Source organism: Ruditapes philippinarum, unplaced genomic scaffold (assembly GCF_026571515.1).
Source record: "Ruditapes philippinarum isolate M1 unplaced genomic scaffold, ASM2657151v2 ctg12_1_1_1_1, whole genome shotgun sequence".
In the NCBI taxonomy this organism is placed as follows: Eukaryota; Metazoa; Mollusca; class Bivalvia; order Venerida; family Veneridae; genus Ruditapes; species Ruditapes philippinarum.
In genome coordinates this window covers 625,986-647,038 of record NW_026861084.1, presented here as the reverse complement: position 1 = coordinate 647,038, position 21,053 = coordinate 625,986, and the positions used below count along the sequence as shown (strand labels likewise).

The 21,053-nt window shown below is 31.1% G+C and overlaps 1 protein-coding gene across 5 annotated transcripts in view; it reads left to right on the top strand.

Moving 5' to 3' along the window:
- LOC132714457 (small conductance calcium-activated potassium channel protein-like) overlaps window positions 1-21,053 on the top strand; it is a 99,549-nt gene that overhangs the window by 42,149 nt on the left and 36,347 nt on the right. Inside the window, exon 1 of one of the 5 annotated variants that reach the window (XM_060697350.1) lies at window positions 7,042-7,283. The exons of 3 other annotated variants lie outside the window; for them this stretch is intronic. The gene's annotated coding sequence lies outside the window, so the exon portion shown is untranslated. Of the gene's footprint in view, window positions 1-7,041; window positions 7,284-14,640; window positions 14,918-21,053 lie in introns of those variants that run through there. One more of the 5 variants, XM_060697349.1, reaches the window with a different exon arrangement.

Here is a 21,053-nt window from a genome sequence, read left to right as displayed (position 1 = left end):
AGGTCTAAATCCTTTTAAATGCAAATCAACAATAATATTCTTCTTATCTGGTGACAAATCTTGACCTTTCCTACCCATTACATTGTTTACACAAAGAATGCTACAACACAGTGATTGATGACATCATAAATGACATCACACCTAAAAGCATGGCTGTGTGGTATTTACGTCAACATTGATTGGCAGCATGTGATCAAAGGGAAACTAATCCTACAGACATGCTCAATTAAAACCAATATGGCCGCCATTTTAACCAATATTTATGGCATGTTACTGTACATTTTGCGGCAAAAAGGCACGGTTCTGCCGCATAACGTCCATATTTTAAAGTTTATATAATTTTTGTTAATTTTGACCAGTTATTATCAGGTGTTATTGTGGGTTAATTTTAGCTCACCTGAGTATGCGCCTGTCTGTCTGTCCGTTCAGATTTAGCTTGTTACCACTCTAGCAGCCACATGCCCTAAGCAATATGTCCATAGTTATCTGTCCTTGAATTACAATATCTGTTTTATTTCACATTGTTACCACTCCACCGCTTTCATTTCTTCTTCAATCTTGACAATTTTCAACAGAATATCTATGACCATAAAATCTCAACAAAGTTAGATTATAGGCTAAATCTAACAAAAAAAACATACAAAAACAAAAAAACGCACTATATTTCACCTTGTTAGTGCTTTCGTTTTTTCTCAATTCTTATTTTTTTATACATAATATGTATAACAATAAGGTCTCGATCAAGTTCATTTATGAGCTAAAACGACTGAATATGTCAAGAGTTATTTGCCTTTGAATAATAAGAATAAAGTCATATTTTAAAGTCAAATTATTGAATTGTGATAAAACTGCCATTTCTTTGTTATCAATGATCAGATGTCGTTCATACATTTATGACAGGACGGACATCTTGAATAGTTCAACTATAAAATTGACCTTGAAATGACCTTGACCTCAAGGTCTCTATTGAATTTTGCTTAAATTACCCTATCTTTGTCATTTACAGATATTTGGATATTGATGACCATTTCAGAGGTATAATTGAGTACTGATATCAGTTACACAGATTCTGACCAAGTACATGAAATGTTTTTATTTGTAATATTCAATGCTATCTACCCTTGCCATGTGGAGCCTTTATAGGCAGGCGGGCGATTTAAGACCACCATGACCTTTTTGCTTTGTTCAATTATAAAATTACATTGATCAATTATAAAATTACATTATGGCATTCAAAAAAACGATAAATGCACTCTTGCTCAAACATGACTAGGCGGCTAAAGCCTCCCCCCCCCCTCACAACAATAGCTCTCTCACTCAGATACGACAAGGCGGCTAAAATCTCCCTCCTTCGACAAAAGCTCTCTCTCTCTCTCTCAAATATGACTAGGCGGCTAACAGCACCCCAATCCCCACCCCGCCCCCGCGACAAAAGCTCTCTTGCTCAATTATGACTAGGCGGCTAAAGCCCCTACCCCCATCACAACAAAAGCTCTCTCAAATATGACTAGGCGGCATAAAGCACCCACATCCCCCCCCCCGGCCCCCGCGACAAAAGCTCTCTTGCTCAATTATGACTAGGCGAAGGCCCCATCTCCATGACAATATAGCTCTCTCGCTCAAATATGACTACGTTGTCAAAAGTCCCCATCCATCCCCGTAAAAATGAACGGTAGAACCAAACCGCCATAGTCAACAAGAACACAAAAAATCATTCCCACTTCTTGATACAATTATATGGAAAACTATTGTCAAAAGCAAAGCTTAATTATAATATTTTTTGTCATTCACTCAGTCCAATCCCCGGTTCGTCTCTCCGTATCGCCGTCCTTTTCTGTATGTCTATAAGATTACATTTATTTCAATATCATCTTTTTTATATCTCTGCTGCTGCTGCTGCTGCTGCTGCTTGGTTCCATTCCATAAAAAATCTATTCGAAAAACATCCTCGTCTTAAACATATTTCTTTTTTTTCTTTTTTTTAAAGTCAGAATTATATAGGATCACACAAATATTGCACTTTAATGTTTATTTCGTCATATCTTTACCTGAAACAATATGAAAGTGACAGAACCAATAAAAGTAACGTTCACAATGAATTTATTTTAATACAGAAAATATGGACGATATGCGACGCAAAGACACACTCTCGCCGCAAAACGTACCAAGTACGATATGCACCGTAAAACGTCCACATGTGTACGATATGCGCCGCAAAACATCAACACGCGTACGTTTTGCGGTACGGACGTTTTGGGTGTTTACACTGCCATTGTAAACAACCGCAAAACGTCCGTACCGCAAAAACGTACGTATATGGACGTTTTGCGGCGCATATCGTCCACATTTTTCTGACGTACATTTTGCGGAAAAAAGGCATGGTCATGCGCATAACGTCCATATTTTAAAGTTTTAATATAATTTTCGTTAATTTTTCACCAGTTATTACCAGGTGTTTTTGTGTGTTAATTTCAGCTCACTTGAGTATGCGCCTGTCTGTCTGTCTGTCAGTCCAAATTTAGCTTGAAACCACTCTAGTATCCACATACCCTAAAGCAATATGTCAAGAGTTATCTGTCCTTGAATTAGAATATCTGTTATATTTCAAATTGTTACCACTCCAACGCTTTCATTTCTTCTTTAATCTTGACAATTTTTTCAACAAGAATATCTATGACAAAGTTAGAATATGGGCATAATCTAAACATAAAACAACAACAAAAACGCACTTAATATTCACCTGTTAGTGCTTTCGTTTCTTCTCCATTCTTAAAGTATTTTATACAGAATATGTCATAACAATAAGGTCTCGATCAAGTTTCATTTATGAGCTACAACGACTGAATATTCTCAGAGTAATTGCCTTTGAAATGATAAAAATAAAGACATATTTTAAAGTCAAATTATTGAATTGTGATAAAACTGTCATTTTTTTCTTATCAAATGATCAGATGTCATTCATACATTTATGACAGGACGGACATCTTGAATAGTTCAACTATAATATTGACCTTGAAATGACCTTGACCTCAAGATCACTATTGAATTTTGCCTAAATTACCATATCTTTGTCATTTACAGATATTTGGATATTGATGACCATTTCAGACGTAGAATTGAGTACTGATATCAGTTACCCAGATTCTCTGAGGACATGAAATGTACTTGCTTTTTATTTGTAATATTCAATGCTATCTACCCTTGTCATGTGGAGCCTTTAATAGGCAGGTGGGTGATATAAGGCCACCATGACCTTTTTGCTTTGTTTCAACTACAAAAAAAATGTATAAAATTACATTGTTCAATTATAAAATTACATTATGGCATTCAAACAAAACGCTTACATTACGATATTTTAAAATATGCTTTATTTTTTATTAATATAACACATTGAACTTCTTTTTCATCATTTCCTATTACGGAAGAATTTTTGTTATAATATACTCTATTACATATTATCTATGTAACTTATAGGCGAAATGTTTTGTTCTTTAGGCGATAAAATAATACGGTTTTAGTAAAGGGACGGGACTTTTCCGACTAACCTATAGATTAAATCATTTTTCAAAGTTATATTTTATGACAATTTCAAACTTGCATTTACTAGATTTGTAGTTCAAAATATTTGAGCTGCGTCAAGCAGAAATAAGCACTATCGTCATTTTTTTCACATATTGAAAAGTTTTAAAAATTTCAATCTCATCTTTGAGAAAATATTTTAAAAAATTTGGGGAAAAATCCCGGTACGGGATAAAGGGTTTGTAAAAAATACGGACTAACCCCCAAAACCCTATAAAACGGGATCTAACCCCTTAAAATTCTATCACGCCAAAAATTCCCCATCGTAAAATTTTGCATAACCAGGAGACCATACAACTACAAAAGTTAAAAAAGCAATTAAAAAATTCTTTGAAAAAAAAAACGACGGATGGGAAAAATTTTAGTATAAAAAGAAGAAAAATGAGGGGAAAACGGACGGTTTTAAAATTTTATTTTTTGTTTTCGTTTCCAAAAACCATCATGCCACTTTTATGGAAGTTTTCAACCCAGCGTGGGAAACCCCCTAACTTCATTTTGTATGTCCAAAAATTGAACTGGCAACAATTTTGTCTGGTATAATACGTCGATCAAAGAAACACGTCTTTCTTTAATCGTAAACTACATTTTTAAATTTTAATGCCCTACCTCTAAAAAATTATATAATTTAAAAATAAAATTCCTTTAAGTATTGTAAAAATATTTTTTACGAAATTTGGACGATATGCGGGGCCCAAAACCATCTCGCCCCAAAAAATACCCAAATACGATATGACCCCAAAAAATTTCCCCTGTTCGAATGCGGCAAAACGCCAAAGCGAAAAGTTTTTCTGGACGTTTTTGGGTTTTCACTCATTTCCCCTAGATAGCCAAAAAATCTCAAAAAAAGAATCTTTAGAAAAATTTAATTCAAAAATTTAAAAAACAGTAAAAATTTTATGTAAGAATTAAAAAGCTATGAGCATTTATGATTTTTGGTAAAAAAATTTATTAGGAATTTAACTAGTATGTGCGATTTAAACTATTTTTCAGTAAAATTTTATTCATACATTTTTTTTGTTTACTAATGCAGTAAGGGGTTTGTTCTAATTTTTCATCTTTTTGGGAAATTTACGGGTTGTTTCAAATGTTTAAAATTGCTTTTTTTTTCCCGTTTACAAAAAAATCACTTTTAAAAAATTTTCAAAAATTTTCATGAAAAAATTTGCTGAATTTTTAGGGATCCCGTTTGAAATATACCAACAACCCAGGTTTAACTCTTTAAAAACACTTCCTTCCAAAAATATATGATTATATATTATTTTTTGGCTGTATTTAAAAAAATTTTTTATATCGTATTATATCTGCGAAACATGAAAGAAAAAAATTTATATTTTTTTTTATTTTAAAGGAGAAAAAAACTCTAAAAAACAAACATTCCTAAAATTTTAAATATTAAAGTGCCTAGACATTTATTGTTACAAATCTTTCCAGAAGCGACCACAACATTAAACAGCATTATTTAACTTAAAAAAAATATTTTATGATATATAGTTTCATAAACTTAAATTTGTCAGTAAATGCAACAATATACGCTTTTAGAACATGTTTTAGATAAAATGCTGAAAATTAAGCATATATATTACATTGAATTGAAAATAAGTATTGGAATCATACATTTCCTGGTGTCACGATATGTAACTATCAAACCTTATGTGATTGGCCTATTTATCTATTTATTTATTTTTTTATTTATTCATTTTGCGAAATATCGTTTACTTGTTGCAGAACATGCCAATCAATTCTTCCTTTGAAGTTATGTATTATATGCACATAGAAAAACTGAAAGAATAACATTCTTTGCTGTATAAAGCTAGAATCATTAAAATTTTGTAATATAATTGAGAGAAAGTATACTATTTTTCATGATCTTTTTTACAAGCACAAAAAAAAAAACATTCTTACACGAATAAGGTACTTGTATCCTCATCATTTTATTTCCTTTTTTGGATACAATTACATAAAAAGGCGACAGCAGACAACTTTTGCATACTAGAAACCAATTTATTTTATGATAGATATTGCGCTGGGTCTTTTGTCGTATGGTTTTGTTTCCTTTTTATCAGATACATTTCATGTTTCTGGATTTATCATTTATTCATGAGATGCATATAAATATCATTAATAACAATTTCCAGACTATGCTTTCTTTGTTTTTTTCATGCCCTCTCATGACTTCGGTGACACAACATAATTGTATTGGATGTGACAGTAGATTGTAGCCTTATAACGGGCTACTAGTCGTCATAAAAGTGTTAAATGCAACCGTCTTAGATGATTTATAGACTTTGTGAAATTTGAAGAATTGTTACTTGCTTCGTTATGCTTAAAATGTCTATAGAAATCTGCTAATTTCATTTACAAATATCTAAATATTACTATTGAAATAGTACACAAAACAGAGAGACTTCAGGTTAGCTCAATAGGTAGAGCGCTGGACTGTGAATTGGGCGACCCGGGTTCCCGGACGGCCCAGGTCAAATCATGAAATCCTTTCTACCGTCATTCGCACTGTACCTCTGCTCTTGCATGTACAGAAGTTATCAGTTCCTTGCGAAAGTGAAGGCCACTAGTATTGGTAAACTGCTTGACAGCCTGCTCAAGAACGATGCGGTGACTGAAATGTGCGCTGGTAAGTTCCATGGCTTACTGTCGTGATTCGGAGTAAAAACTACCAACACCACCACCCCCATGCCCTTCCTTTATAATACATCTAGTATATGCAACATGATTAATAAAATTTCATCTTTTCATGTGTCAGAAAGATTAAGTCCATCATTTATAAAAATGATTTAAACATTGATTATCACGTTTGTATTTAACATGCAGACTAGTTTAATGATTGAAACTGTCTACATTGAGACTATTAACACTCTTGTTATCATAAAGCCACATTTGCAAATATCTAACAATGCTGTTACCCTCCGATTTTTATTATCTCGTGGAAGAAAAAACTTTTTACTTTTCCTATTTACCTTAAGATTGTTTAGATTTTTCTTTATTTTAGAAAATATTTTTTACAGATGTCAAAACTTTTAGCAATATGTTAAAACTGTTCAATCTAGCCATTGTTATGCTTCCATTACCTTTAAATGGGTATATCAAGATTTAACAATTTGCTACTCAGATTTTTACAATAGCAACAAAATGCACAGTTTAACCATGGGATTTGTTGTGACGTTGAAACATTTATGCCAGATGATTTGATTAATCACAAAAGTATAAATTTGAAGTATTAATCCTTGCTCTCACCAATGAACTTTGTTTAGTTTGGTTATCAATATTGTAAAATATGCATTAGCGCTGACCCTTTCCTGAAATGTCTGCCTATTTCTAACTAATATAGCCTTTTCGCGAAAATCAGTATTGCGTTCAGCTGTGTGGCTATGCACCATTGATTTACATGTTGTAATGATAACGTTCATATAGCTTTTCTTCTGTAATACATACCACTTACATTACTGTACGTTCATGCCTTGTTATACAACCTGACTTACTTATTACTTACAGTGCCAAGTAATGTATTTTACTTTTCTGGATTTACGTAGCTTGTCGGTTATATTTTCTCATTTCTGACGGAATATTATCAAGTTATTAGCAAAGATGTAAATCTAAATGTTTAATGGTTTCAATATATGACAAATTTTGAACTTAAATGTTCAAGGACAAATAACTAAAAATGGGATATATTCCTTTTTTCTAATTAGGTAAGTATTTGCTATCACTATGTGTGTAAAGTGTGTTTTATCTATTTGAAGTGGTTGAATGAAAGTCTTTATCTAATGTGTTGGCAAAATTGTTAGGCTCAATGTCTCGATATCTTTTCAAAGCTAAAAATTATAACTAATTTTTTTACTGAGATTTCTTTTCAATAACAATAAAGAGAGCAAAATAATACATGTATATACAACTTCTGAAGAGCAGCACTCTTTCGCGGGAAAAAAAATGTTTCGGTTGCTGTTGAGGGGTATTGCTATAGTGAGGTTACTTTAAATGTATATCTTTGGGAAAATTGATAATATTGTGGTAAAGAGGGTCGTTCTGCAGGGTTAACATGATATATTAAGTGTTTATATTAAAGATGTGTTTTTATATGTAAATACCTAATACAAAGTCATAATCTTGTAACTGACTAAACTGTTTGTAGTGGACTTCGCTTTTATTTCAACTTATGATATTAAAAAAGGCATATTTGTGCTTATCCATGTTTTACGTTATATATATATATATACATTGCTTTATGTTAATATTGACATACACGATGTGAATGAAATCAAGAAGAAAACATTTGCACGTCTAAGAGAATGTTTTCAATGTGTAACTGTTAATTTGGCATGTTGATAAAAGTAGATAAAACATTTTTCACCTGTATGTTTCGCGCTGTATATAATGGATACGAAATGCTATGCTTTTTATATTGCACTATCTTTTTATATTGCACTATTTATATTTTACCAACATATGCCAGTCGGTTATACCAGTTGTTCTAAATGTATATCATATACAGTATGTAAGATGTGTTTGTAATAGTTTATGTCTTGACATATAAACGAGTTAAGAAGTGGGTATGACTCATTGGCACCAATAGTCACATTTGCTTGCCAGAACTATTCTCTGTTTCCTGAAAAAAACAGCAAAATACAAGCAAGCTATGAATAATGGTTTTAAAAAGTACGAACGTTTAAGCTAGTTTCCAACTTTTTGGGGGTGGTTCTAACATAAGTGTACAATTTAATGAAATATGCACAAATGAATGACACGTATTATGTAGTTTATTGAACCGATACATAGCGCATAACTTACGTTTATACTTTACCTGAAACAAAAGGAGTATGTGATCGCAATATACGCGGTAAATACAATATTAGGCATAAGACCAAAGTGTTTTAAACTTAAATTCAATTTTTAACCGCTACACAATTTAAATCATCTCATCACTATGTGATCTTTACTTTTTTAAATTAAGTTGCACTTCTGTATTGAATGTTGTAGTAAGGCAATATGTAATATGTAAGGTGATATTAGATGGTATTATTTTCCTCTCTTTTTGCTGACTTAAATGTATCAAATGATATAACTAAATGTTTGATCTGTCGTGTTTTTATGCATTAATATAACAAAATGCCAATGTAATTATTACTACATTCTATTACATGTAAAATCATTATTATGCAAACATTTAAATTATCATAGATGATTTGTGTCCAATGATGTATATTAAGTTTATGATATAAACATTTTGTATACGAGTTACATGTATTTATAAGCAGAGACGGTGGAATGTCAAAATATCGAAATATGGCGCTTGGTTACAACAAAAAAAAATCTTAAATATTTCAGGAAGATTCCGCTTTATTGTCTTTATTGTCGTGTACAATGTAATGAATATGAATTATTTCTATATGAAAGATACTTTATTACAGTTGTAATAATTCTCAGGTAGAATTACTTATTCAGTTTGGGGTACAACAGTTGTGAGATTAGGATACTAGATAACAGAAGACAAAGACTGTTAACCGTTTTACCAATTCTCATGCCAGTTCATTAACCATTTTATTTACCATTGTCTGTGAAGCCAATCGGTCGTTATACATGGTTTATATCATTATTAAGTTAAATATGTCAGAAAGTGTTTTTGGTGTTTTGGTATTACTGAATGGACTCAATTCTACTGGCTTTGTCAAGAATTAAATAGTTTGTTCAGAAAATATTCGCAAAACACACTTTCTGCCGTCAGACGAGAAGAAATGTAATTGATTTAATTCAGGTTCAAATTTGTTTGTCTCGTTAGTAAATGCTGTGGAAACATTGTTGAATGAATTTGCTTGATATGCATTAAACCATGTATGAAGATTAAGTTCTTTCAAAATTGAGCTAATAGAGTATACAAAGATACAAGTTTTCGAATCTTAAATTTTCTCTATGTGGCAGTTTATTAAAAAAAAAAGTTTTCTATGGCTGACTGTTTAAATCACCCCCTCCCTCCCAAAAGCCGCTATAACTTCCAAACCATCCAAGTCTACAAGGACTTTGATTGTCATAAGAACGTTATGTTACATATTTTCAAGCCAGTTTACATGTGTTCCACCAGCCAAACCAGGAAAATACATATGACATTAGTATCATCGTTGTAACTTTAAACCAAATAAAGATACATATATAACGTTTATTAATTGTGAAAAATTGAAATACAAAACCGCACTACACATAGAAGATAGAATAGAAATGCTTTACGTTAAGTAGCAATGGTAAATAACAATTTAATATAGCACTCAAGCAAAATATGTGTAGCGGAAAAATAAAAATAATGAAAGGAAAATGTGTTTCTATTTCAACAGATTGCTGAAATGCTATGATTTGTTACAAAAAAAATGAAAATTTAGTGAATTAAACATGGCAAAATCGTAAAGTTTGTGCAAGATTGTTAATATTTCGAGCAGATGTTAATTTATCAAGAATTTCACTGCGTTGCCTGTGCAGCCTATAATCCTAATTTGAAGATTTTTTTTATTTGAAATGCAAATGTATGATAACGAACAAATGTACCACACGTTCATCAAAACCAAGATCATTCTATAGAGAACTACTATGTAAATACATAAAGTCTCAAAAGATGAAACACGTAAGATAAAAGAACTATAGGAATAAATGTATTAGATAGTAATTAAAAGAGACATGCAGATGCACTAAATATGCATACACGTACATAAATAACACATCTCCCCCGCACCATTTTTTCTCTCATGTGAGCTTGAAATAAATCAAGTAGAGTACATGAAATTTCCATTTCATCACACTGTGTATAATATATATGATTAATAAGAATACATTGCCAGTTATCTCGTATATATCTTAATGAACCTAGGAACACAAATACCATCAAATAAAATCTGAAAATAGTAAATAATATATCAGTAAATGATAAAATGGTGAATGTATCCAGTTCGAAGTATGCTGTCGAGTTTAAATGTGGGTCTTTTACTTAGCATAGTCCTATAAGCTGTATGTAGAAACAAAATGCACAAGAAAGTGCGTTTGTTACAGTCTTCTTGTACATTCATTTGGTATTTTGGTTTTCGTTTTCGTTCTCGTTTGGGAAACACGCGTTCCTGTATTATTGAACCATACGCGTACGCTTTTCATGGAATGGAATGGCACTAACGTCACATATTGAAGGTTTCATTTATGCACTTATCTGTAGATTCTTCTAACTTTCTAACAAAATGTCACCATTTTCGTGATTAAATGTTGAATTTTGATTAAGCCGGTGCTAGCGGGCTCAGACGGTAACTTGCACTTTCTAGTACCGCCCACGAACAGACTCAATCAAACCTATCCTGCAATACTTTCAGTTTTGTTGTTTTGAGCGTTGTTTGGGATTTCGTTTTAATTATTTTCTTTACATGGGTCTTTTCCCTGCAATGAAATAAGTCGAACATTGCTCTTAATACTTATACATATAGCATATTAAACCAAAACAGTTTGTATATAATGACAACAAATATAATGATCTTAGTTGCATAAGAACAAAATGTGAGAAAATGACATTATTGGGATAACAAGACTGTGGTATTAACACGGTGTAGCCTTTAAAGGAAAAACGAAGGAACTCTATGCGGTCAATTCTTGTATTCGTGGTTTTATTGTCATGATTACAACAACTGGTGAAGTTATGTTAACTTAATGTCCATTTAAGTGTCCAGTTATTGCGACATCAGCCTCATATCCGTTAATTCATATCCCCAGACAAACCAAACTACATGATTAACGATCAACGTCTGAAACTACCTCAAAGATATCGTGACGAAGACCTTGGTAATTACGTGTACGTGACGAGAATGTGTTTTTCTGAGGTCTTGTTGAAAAACGTTTTAAATTGAAAGTATTGTTTTGTTTTCAAATGGCATATTTACTTGAAGGAATTCTGAAATGAAGCAGAGGTATAAATATTATTCATATTGTTCTCGGTTATATCGTGTAGTGGTAATGTTTCTGAAATTCGCGTAATCTATCTTTGAAAAAAGCTTCTTCTAAATTTAAATTTGACAGGTTTGAAGAGGATAATTTATAAAAATTTAAGTTATACAATGCTTACACATTTTACCATTGCTAAAAACAAATAATCAACATTTTAGGCGAAATACAGTGTCTAACAGTGAACAATTTCCAACGCAGTAGTGATGTAATACTGTACATAATATGTCAATTTTTGTTTTTCGACATGCAATAACAATAACAAACGCTAATTTTAAACTCCAAGTGTTGTCGGAAACTACTAGTACATTGTATTATAATATATTTTCGCACATATTCATGTTTCATGTTTATATCTACATAAGTAGCTACTGTCATGTTTTGCTCTCGTTCCAAATCCCAAATTTGAAGCATTGTCAAGTTTTGACATATAGACGAATGAATCGGCAATTCAATACTTCTTTACATTTGGAATGTTTCTTAACTTCTTACCCATCTGTCAAATTCTCGACAGATACATCTATCTTTACAAATTCGGAAGCTTAACAACAAGTGTTTTAATTATTGTTTCTTTTATGTGTAGAATATTGTTAAAAGATATAAGAAGCATGCTCATAAATACAATATTTTTATCTATTTGCAATTTTGCAATTTAACTCAACTGAATGTATGTTGAACGTTTCCAGAAATTTAATGTTTTCTATATTAGACACTCAAATGCAAATTATTTGCATGTTTGCAATGTTGTCTATTCTTTTCAATTTTAAGTAAGCATTATCTGCAAATTGAGAGAGGAAAATAAGAAACAAATATACAACAAAATAACATATGAAATGCAATTGTTCTAAAAAGATAACCATGCGGAAGCAAATTCACATTTATTCTTTAAAATTTATATGCTTATATTCATATAAGTATGGAACTGAATTCAGATGTAAAATATATAATATTACATCTGATATATATATATATACGTATACATTTTGTATATTAATATATATGATGTATAGGTTTTTTTGTAAAAGTAACATTTTTCTTTGATCTCTTACCGTGTTTTCTAGTATTTTGTATGTAATGTTATCAGATGTAAAGTAATAGTATCTCCCTAATTTGCAGACTTGTTTTATGATGAAAGGTAGAGCTAAGTGGTGTTATCTATCTAGTCTAAGTGTTTCCTTTTTATTTGAGTTCCTTTTTGTAACAGCTTTTCCTGATTATATGATTTAAACTTAATGATTTAAAAGGTGTGCGTGCAAACCTCCCACGATGAAGTAGAAAGTGAATGACATTTTACATCGGACAAGGAGGAGTTTGATTGATAACATGTCTGAATGGAGCTAGAACCCACACTTGACACTTTATTATCTGACATTTTTCAGGAGATGACATAGCGTTCGAATAAGTAATAAGCTTAAAACACCGACTTATTACAAATCTTTATTTAAATGACATTTAAGAACATAAAAGTATGATGGATGTACGAATATCGTCTCGGATATTGCTGCGCAAAAGTAAAAAGTTATTGACTAGAAACATTTAAAAACAGATATATTGTGCAAATGTATTGATGCATTTACTTACATAATGGTTTGCATTTCTGTAATCATCTTATTGTTACTTATACAAACTGGTATTTGTTTTTAATAAATGTTTATCATTCATGTCGCCAAAACTTAATAGATATATACAAGTGTTTCTTATGATTTTGTAACAAGTCCATCAGCGTTCAAATCTGTGATAACAGCAATATCAAGACCAAAGTATTTGGACGAAATACTATTTCTCAATTGAAGTATTGGTGATATAAATTGAGTACCATTGCTTGATTGTAAACTGCTTTTATGATGTTTTATATCCTCATTCAGCAAATAAACGAACTGAAAATAAACGACATATAAATTGAAAAAGATGTTATTTGATCCCTTAGCAAAAGAAATTACACACCTTTCAGGATAATGATATAAAAATCTGGAAAAGGCTGATCCCTCGGAACAAATAAAAACAACACTATTAGATGAAAATTGCAGACTCGCTTTTATTGAGTCTGTTCATGAGAGAAAATGTAAAAGTGCAACATCTCTAACGCCCCCTAGCACCGACTGAAGTGGTGTTCAATCTTAAAGACTAACTTGTTGGAATCATTGATCCCAAAGGAATAGAAAAATATAACAATATTGATGTACGGAGCAACTTATTACAGCTACCACATGGCACTTGACACCTGCTGTAGTGAAGTATTAGTCAGATATAGAAATATAGTTTTTTCTTTCAAATGAGACGACCTATGTCGATTTCGTAACAATTAAGTATGGGTTGAATACATTTCTGTTAGAGCTTCAAAGAAGTAGACAAAAATGTTCTTCCGTTCCTAAAACTAGTCATATACTTGTGAGCATTTGGTTTGAATTAACAAGAGTTTTCATGATTGTTCTTTCCCTAAGTAGTAGACTCATGATCAATTACATAACAATGTCGGCAGTAGCAGGCATTTTGCGAATAAAACTAAAATAAAAAATAATAACAAATTCACTTTATAGCAGATATCACGTTGGATCTCATTCTTTTTTATCAGATACATTTCATGTTTATAGATTTATCATTTATTCATGTAATGCATACTAATACCATTAATGACACGGTCCAGACAATTTTACCGTTTTCTCTTCTACTTTCAAATGACATTTTACACGCATAGTATTTTATCGGTCGTTAAAACAATTTATACACAGTTGCAAATATGTTAGATTTGGAAATTGTTGATAACAATTGAAAAAAGAATCTAAGTTGCACATTACATTATTATACACTTAAAAGATCACCGTTTTCGCCCTTAGTGTGAATTAGTTGCAATGAATATAGTTAATCCTCCCACTGATTGTAGGCTGTGAAAAATTAAATTGTACATAATGGTTATCTGTAGAAATCTGTCGCTTAGAGTTACTAATGACATTTTGTTTAATACAACATTCTGCTATATGATTATTTATGACCTTTAGCTATAAAAAATACACCTCGTTCAGCTGTTGTTTCTTGCACCATTGATTTATATGTTGTATACACCTTCTCTATTGTAATATATACTCCACTGCTACTCTACTGTCGACATTACTGTGTTTACATGTATTGTTGTTATACATCTTTACTGACTTATGATTGTGGTGTAAAACTGTGCCATAGTTATTATGTCTTTCACTTTAATGGATTTACCTATCTCATGCCGATAAGAGTTTCCTCCTTGATAATGGATTGTTTTAGTTAATAAAAAAGATGTAAAAATGAATGATCTTGTTTCGGTATGAGTCAAACTTAAAACAAGCAATGTCAAAGACAAATCAATAAAATGGATTTTTTCCTTCTTTCTAATTAGGTAAGTGTTGAATATTATGCGTTTTTGTTCACTTTTTTTAGCGTGAAAAAATTAAATACTATTTGATCGATTGCCACTTGTTGTATGAACATAGATGTTATTAACGAAATAAGACCATCGTTAAGCTTAAGGTTATTTCATCATAATTGCATAAATATAGTCAATATGTTTAGATGGATCCAATTGTCTTTGAAATTAATTGTTGGCTTCGTATTTCAAGTTTAAAGTTATATCAATACTTTGTTTACTAAAGAAACTCTTAGGGGATATAGTATCAAATTTTAAAGGACAACCAATCATAATTAACTGACACTATATATATACATCTGATACAGGCAGTGTGATGTTACACTACGTACTAACAACATACTGAAACTAATTAGTTATACCTATTAACATATATTTTATTCCTCCTTGGTTATGAGGAAAATATAGCATATTATTTCTAGTGGAGGCTGGTTTTATTCCTATCGTATGCAATATAATATCTTCACTTATATTACTTATATTAGGTTTCTTGCCAAACACTATTCTGAATAATCATCTGTTATATATTTCTCAAAGAGATATCTTTCAGTTCGGGGTTATTTATAAATGTAATTAGGTCATCAAACATTTTTGGTCGTTATAAGCACGATAGTCATAGTTTTAATATTCAAATACTACATTTGTAGATCAAATAGATTATAATACAGAAGTGTTATTAAATAACTTGTACATGGAAATAGAGACACTGAGCTAAAAAGTCTTAAATGACAGTCACGTCAATGAGTTGATGACTTCACGCAAACACATAACTGTTTAAAGTTTTAATGCTATGTTAAATGAGTCTTTATGTTCTACACCTGAATGTCATATCAGGAAGAATTTAACTTCTGAAATAAAATGTCTTGGGATAATTTCCTGTTAACCTGTATAATTTAACTTTTCACCCCCACTTTTTTCTTTAAAATCTAAGCCAAATTTATATTTGTAAAATTGGAAAAAAAGTGACTCTTCCGGGCCCAACCAAAAATACATCAGGGTGCAGAAAGCTTCGGGGTTTGAGGGAGTCTCATGCAGAAAATTTTGATGTGAGGCTTAAATGACCCAGATGTCATAGTCAACCGCTGAGCGTTTGAACTAAATAAAGTTGCCACATTGAATAATGATGAACAAATAACACAAAATAGTTGGTTACCCTGTGCAGTACAGAAAATTAGTCATTTGTTCAGGCACCACCGTTAACATGCCAGTTTGATTAGGTTGCAGTTTTTAAGATTTACAATTACTTAACGATTTTTGACAGACTTTTCACATGTATGATAAGGAATATGTTTTAAGTATAAATCAAGGGTACATTATTATATGAGCACTATTTGAAATGTGAATAAAATGAAAACATGCAAGAAAAAGACAACTTGAAACTGTTTTTGTTTATAAAGCTATTTCACTTGTTAAAATGAACATGTTGACTTATGGTTTCTACACCTGCTGTAATAGTACTATTATCAGGGGAATGAATTTCAACTTCTGCATCAAAATAAATGAAAATTTGTCTTGGCATAGCATTTCCCCTGTTAACCCATTACGTTATATAGACGCCTTTTAACGCCTTTTTCACCCCCCCCCCCCATTTTGTTGTCTCAAATGGTGAAAAAATGCCTTATTTAGGCCCCCAACAAAAATGTTGTTAAAAAAAGTGACCTCTTTTTCGGCGCGGCCCCCCAACCAAAAGATACATCAGGGGGTTGCCAGAAGGGGGATGTGCCCCCTTCTGTTTGGGGGGTTTGAAGGCTGGCGGAGTCCCCTCATAGCCAAGAGAATTTTGGACTTGTGAGAGGCTATAAATGACCCCAGATTGATCATAAGGTAACGTGTAACCAACGCTGAAAAGCATTTGACTCTATCTCAATCCATTGAGAAGTTGCAGCACTTTGAAATCAATTTTGATGGAACAAAATCAACGCAAAATAGTGATTTTTGGCAATTTTGAGATGTCCCCTCGTTGCCATGGTAACAGAAAATTTAAGCCTGAGCATGTTGTTGCAAGGGCAATGGACCAGTCAACATTTGTGCCAAGTTTGATTAGTGTTGAAGCAGTTTTTATAGTATTATAGCAATTTGAACTTGTAACGGGAGACTTTTCAATGAAAACAGACATTTTTCACAAAATGCTCATGAAGTAATGGGTTAATATGCTTTTTCAACGTGATATATCAAAACGTAACAAGTACTATATTATATCCAAGACGACCGACATAAATATTGCAGGAAAAATGTGAATGAAAATAAATAGCACATATTTGCAAGACAAACAGTACAACTTCGAGGTATTACTGATAATGCGTTTGTTGATAACAGTAGATAAAAGCTAATTTTCACCTGGATGTTTTGTAATAATGCGAAAAACATATAGGTGATATGTTTTTATACTAAATATAAAGATACGCCACCTGCAAAAACAGTTTTCGTCTTGCTTTATGTACTATGTTTCAATGATAAAATACATTTGCATATGACGCAGTTTGCACCAATTGTCTGAATAAAAATTATTTTGAATTTTAAACTCACTGAATGAAAAATTATAATTTGTGCAATGAAATTGCACTGTGTGTCACATTGATGGTTCTATGATAACCTTCGTATGGACACTTTTGCGGATGTTTTTAAATTCAAAATTTAATCATTTTTATGTTTAAATGTTAAAATCTATTTAAGCGGAGTTAGTTGGTGTGAACGGTAGTTTTCACTTTCCAGTAGGTTCATGAACTGGCTCAAAATAAAAAGTTAGTATAGCTAAGTTATCACTAAGAAAAATATTTTCTCTTTTCCATTCTATTGTTTTATTGATTACTGCTATGAAAAAATAACTGCATGGTTGATATAGACATATTACGAATAAAACAAGTTATTAACATGTTATGGTTTTGTTACAGAGCGCCAATATATAGCGATCCAAATAGCTAACTGTCTTACCGCAATACTGATCGTGAGGAAATAGATATGATAGAAACAAATAACCAATTTCATACTTAAACACCAAACTAGCACGATTTCACGGTATTATATACAAATTGTCCAAAAATTAACAACCAAACTTATGACTCGAATGCACTATGTAAAGTATACACATTTAAAAACAGTTTGTAATTACAACATCATCATATAGAAAAGCAATATTATAAATATATGCTACGATAATGCGTATATACTCTTCTTTATCATTTCCCTTTTTGTCCAAGGAGTCTTCAGCTGGGTTGATATGCATGAAAACATTACAAACATGTATATTTGAGTAAATTGCTTGACTGGTTGTATCGATTTCTGAAATGTTTTTTTCGTGAAGAAACTATTTAAAAATACCTTTTTTCTTTTAGACGAGAATTGGTTTAATTGTTTTTTGATAACGGTTCAAACTGGTTTCCGCTTCGTTAACAGTTGGAAAGCATACATATGTATGTACATTATTCTACAAAACGCGAACGTTTTCATTATACAGAGCCAAAATCTGCCTAGAGTGAATGCTTTTCTTTTCTTTTTTAAAACAAATATTGTTTCCTTACTTTGTTTTATCGTATAATATTGTAAGTTGGAAATAATATTTTTAGACAGGAATTTATTTGGTTTTTACGTCCTATAAACTATAAGGGTAATTTTTAAGTAAAAACATATTTTCATATATAAGGTTTGACTAACACTATACAAAATAAGTGTAATATGTATTAGGAAATTTCCGTCCTGATATGATATGATACATATGTATCTAAACATACCAACTTACTTTCAAGAACAGTTACAATAAGATTAAGATACAAAATATATATTAAAATTGACAGTAGATATGGCATTCAAAACATAAAAACCACTGGGAATAATGCTGTCACTTAAGAAGCTCTCCAAAACGCCTTGTTAAGTTAAGACATAGCTAAACATTAAGATATACATCTTTTTGTTATATTTTAACCATAAGGAGAATTCAAATTGTCAGGTTGAGTTTAAGAACTTGACATTGCAAATATCTTGAATGTATGTATTGTTTTAGCATATCTGTAAAACTATGTATGCAACTATCTGTGTGATGTTGTGTTATTTATTTTTATCGATTTCTCTTTACTAGAAAATTAGAGTTTCTAATAGGAACCAAAGGTTGACATATTTAAGTTTTTTTTAAATAATGTAAAACATAGACTTTTACAAAATTATACATGTATATGTACTTGAATAAACACATCAAATTAGATTGAACTTGAAACCAACACATTTACAGAAAAGCGTGGTGTAAATAACATCGAAAGATACATAGCATTGAACATTGAGCACAGTTAAAGAGAATTGGTTCAAACTTCAATATTCAACACATTTGATATATTTGAAAAATAAATTGAACTAATTTGTTTTATAATACAAATATATCTTTTAGTATAATAAACTTACATTTTTATATACTTTACCTTTTGATTTTGATTTCTTGTTCGAAATATTTCTGTCACTTGATTATTAACAAGTTTAGACAATCTAAGATGTTTTGCTAATTACTGAAGTAAATAGAACTAACTATTTTCGAATTGCTTGCAATCATCCAAAAAGTACGGTGATATGATCCGGAGGAAAGATGTCAGAAAAATATTGCAAAACGTTTGTAAAGAAACATTTATACATGTATTACATTTTAACCTTTATTCAGTTTGGTTTACTTTCAAGCGGAATAAACATGGCACAAGTTTATGCAAACGAGACATATTTTTACCAAATGATCTACATGGAGCAATGTATTTATGTTTCTGTTTAGAGAATGTTTATGTATTTTATACAGTACATACAAATAACAAAAACGGAACTAAATTTATACAAATTATAAGATTTAAAATCAACACGGGAGAGCTACGTTAGAAGAACACAGCGGCTGTCTCAAAATACGAATCAACCCAATGATAGACTCTTTTCAGTTGTTTAATAACAAAACAATTGTCTTCATTTGGTGCTGGCTTTTAAAATTTGGATACAAAATGATAACTCGGAAGCATTAATCACAACACAATTAAATTTTAAAATGAAAGTAGCAGACTCGGTTTGATTGAGTCTGTGCATGAGGGATAATGAACAAGTGCAACATCCCTCACGCCCCCCTAGCACCGGCTTGAATGGTATTAAATTCTTAACACTTACTAGTGCTGACATCATTGACAATAAAACAAGTTAAATCAATTTTTTTTTGTTTTCTTTAAGTGGTGACTAGTAGTGAAGTATTAATGCTATGGCCTACTTATGTTTACTCATTTTACATTCTAAAGATAGATGCAATATATGCATGTACTTTATCAACGCATTGTCTGCGCATTAATAAATGGATCAATATTTAAAAGCATTTAAAGTATTTGTTGAACAAACCAACACTCCTACAGACGCATCATTATCTCGTGACAGTATGAGGTTCTAGATATCAATTACAGATCATCTCATCTTAGAACATAATTAGTTATTCGTCTTCTAGAAGTTTATTAAATACAAACGAGAAATTTTTGATTCGAGAAGCAATATCATCAGTATCATCAAATATGTTACATAATTGCAATAATACATAACATAATACTTATGTTCTTAAAAACATAGCCCTGCTCTGATTTGTGCTAAGGAACTTAACAGTAAAAGGTGATATACTAGTTTTAACCAGTATGAGCATTACAATGAAGACATTGTGTAATTTTAAAAACGATAGTTGCTCCATAATAGCTAATTTATAGGGGTAAACGCGACCGAGAAATACAAAAAAATAAATGTTTTTCTCAATGATTTTTACAGTAACTGTTTTAATCATTATTTTACCAGTGTTTGCAGCTTTCAAACAATCAGCGTTACATTTTAACTTCATTTTAACTCCAATCTAGTACATGTATCACTAAAAGGCCCATTGTATGCTGCCTTTTTGCAGTTAGTACAATCATAGTGTTTAAGTATATTGTATGAAAATCAAAATACTACTATACTTTGTTACATTTTGCTGCTACTTTTATGACAAGTAATTTTACATTCAGGTATACTTTCTTGATGTAATTAGCATCAAACATACTTTAAACCATTATCTAAACATGTCATTATAAAACTCACGCTTGATGTTTATGAAGGAGGAAACATTCATTTGTTTCTAAGTAATTAT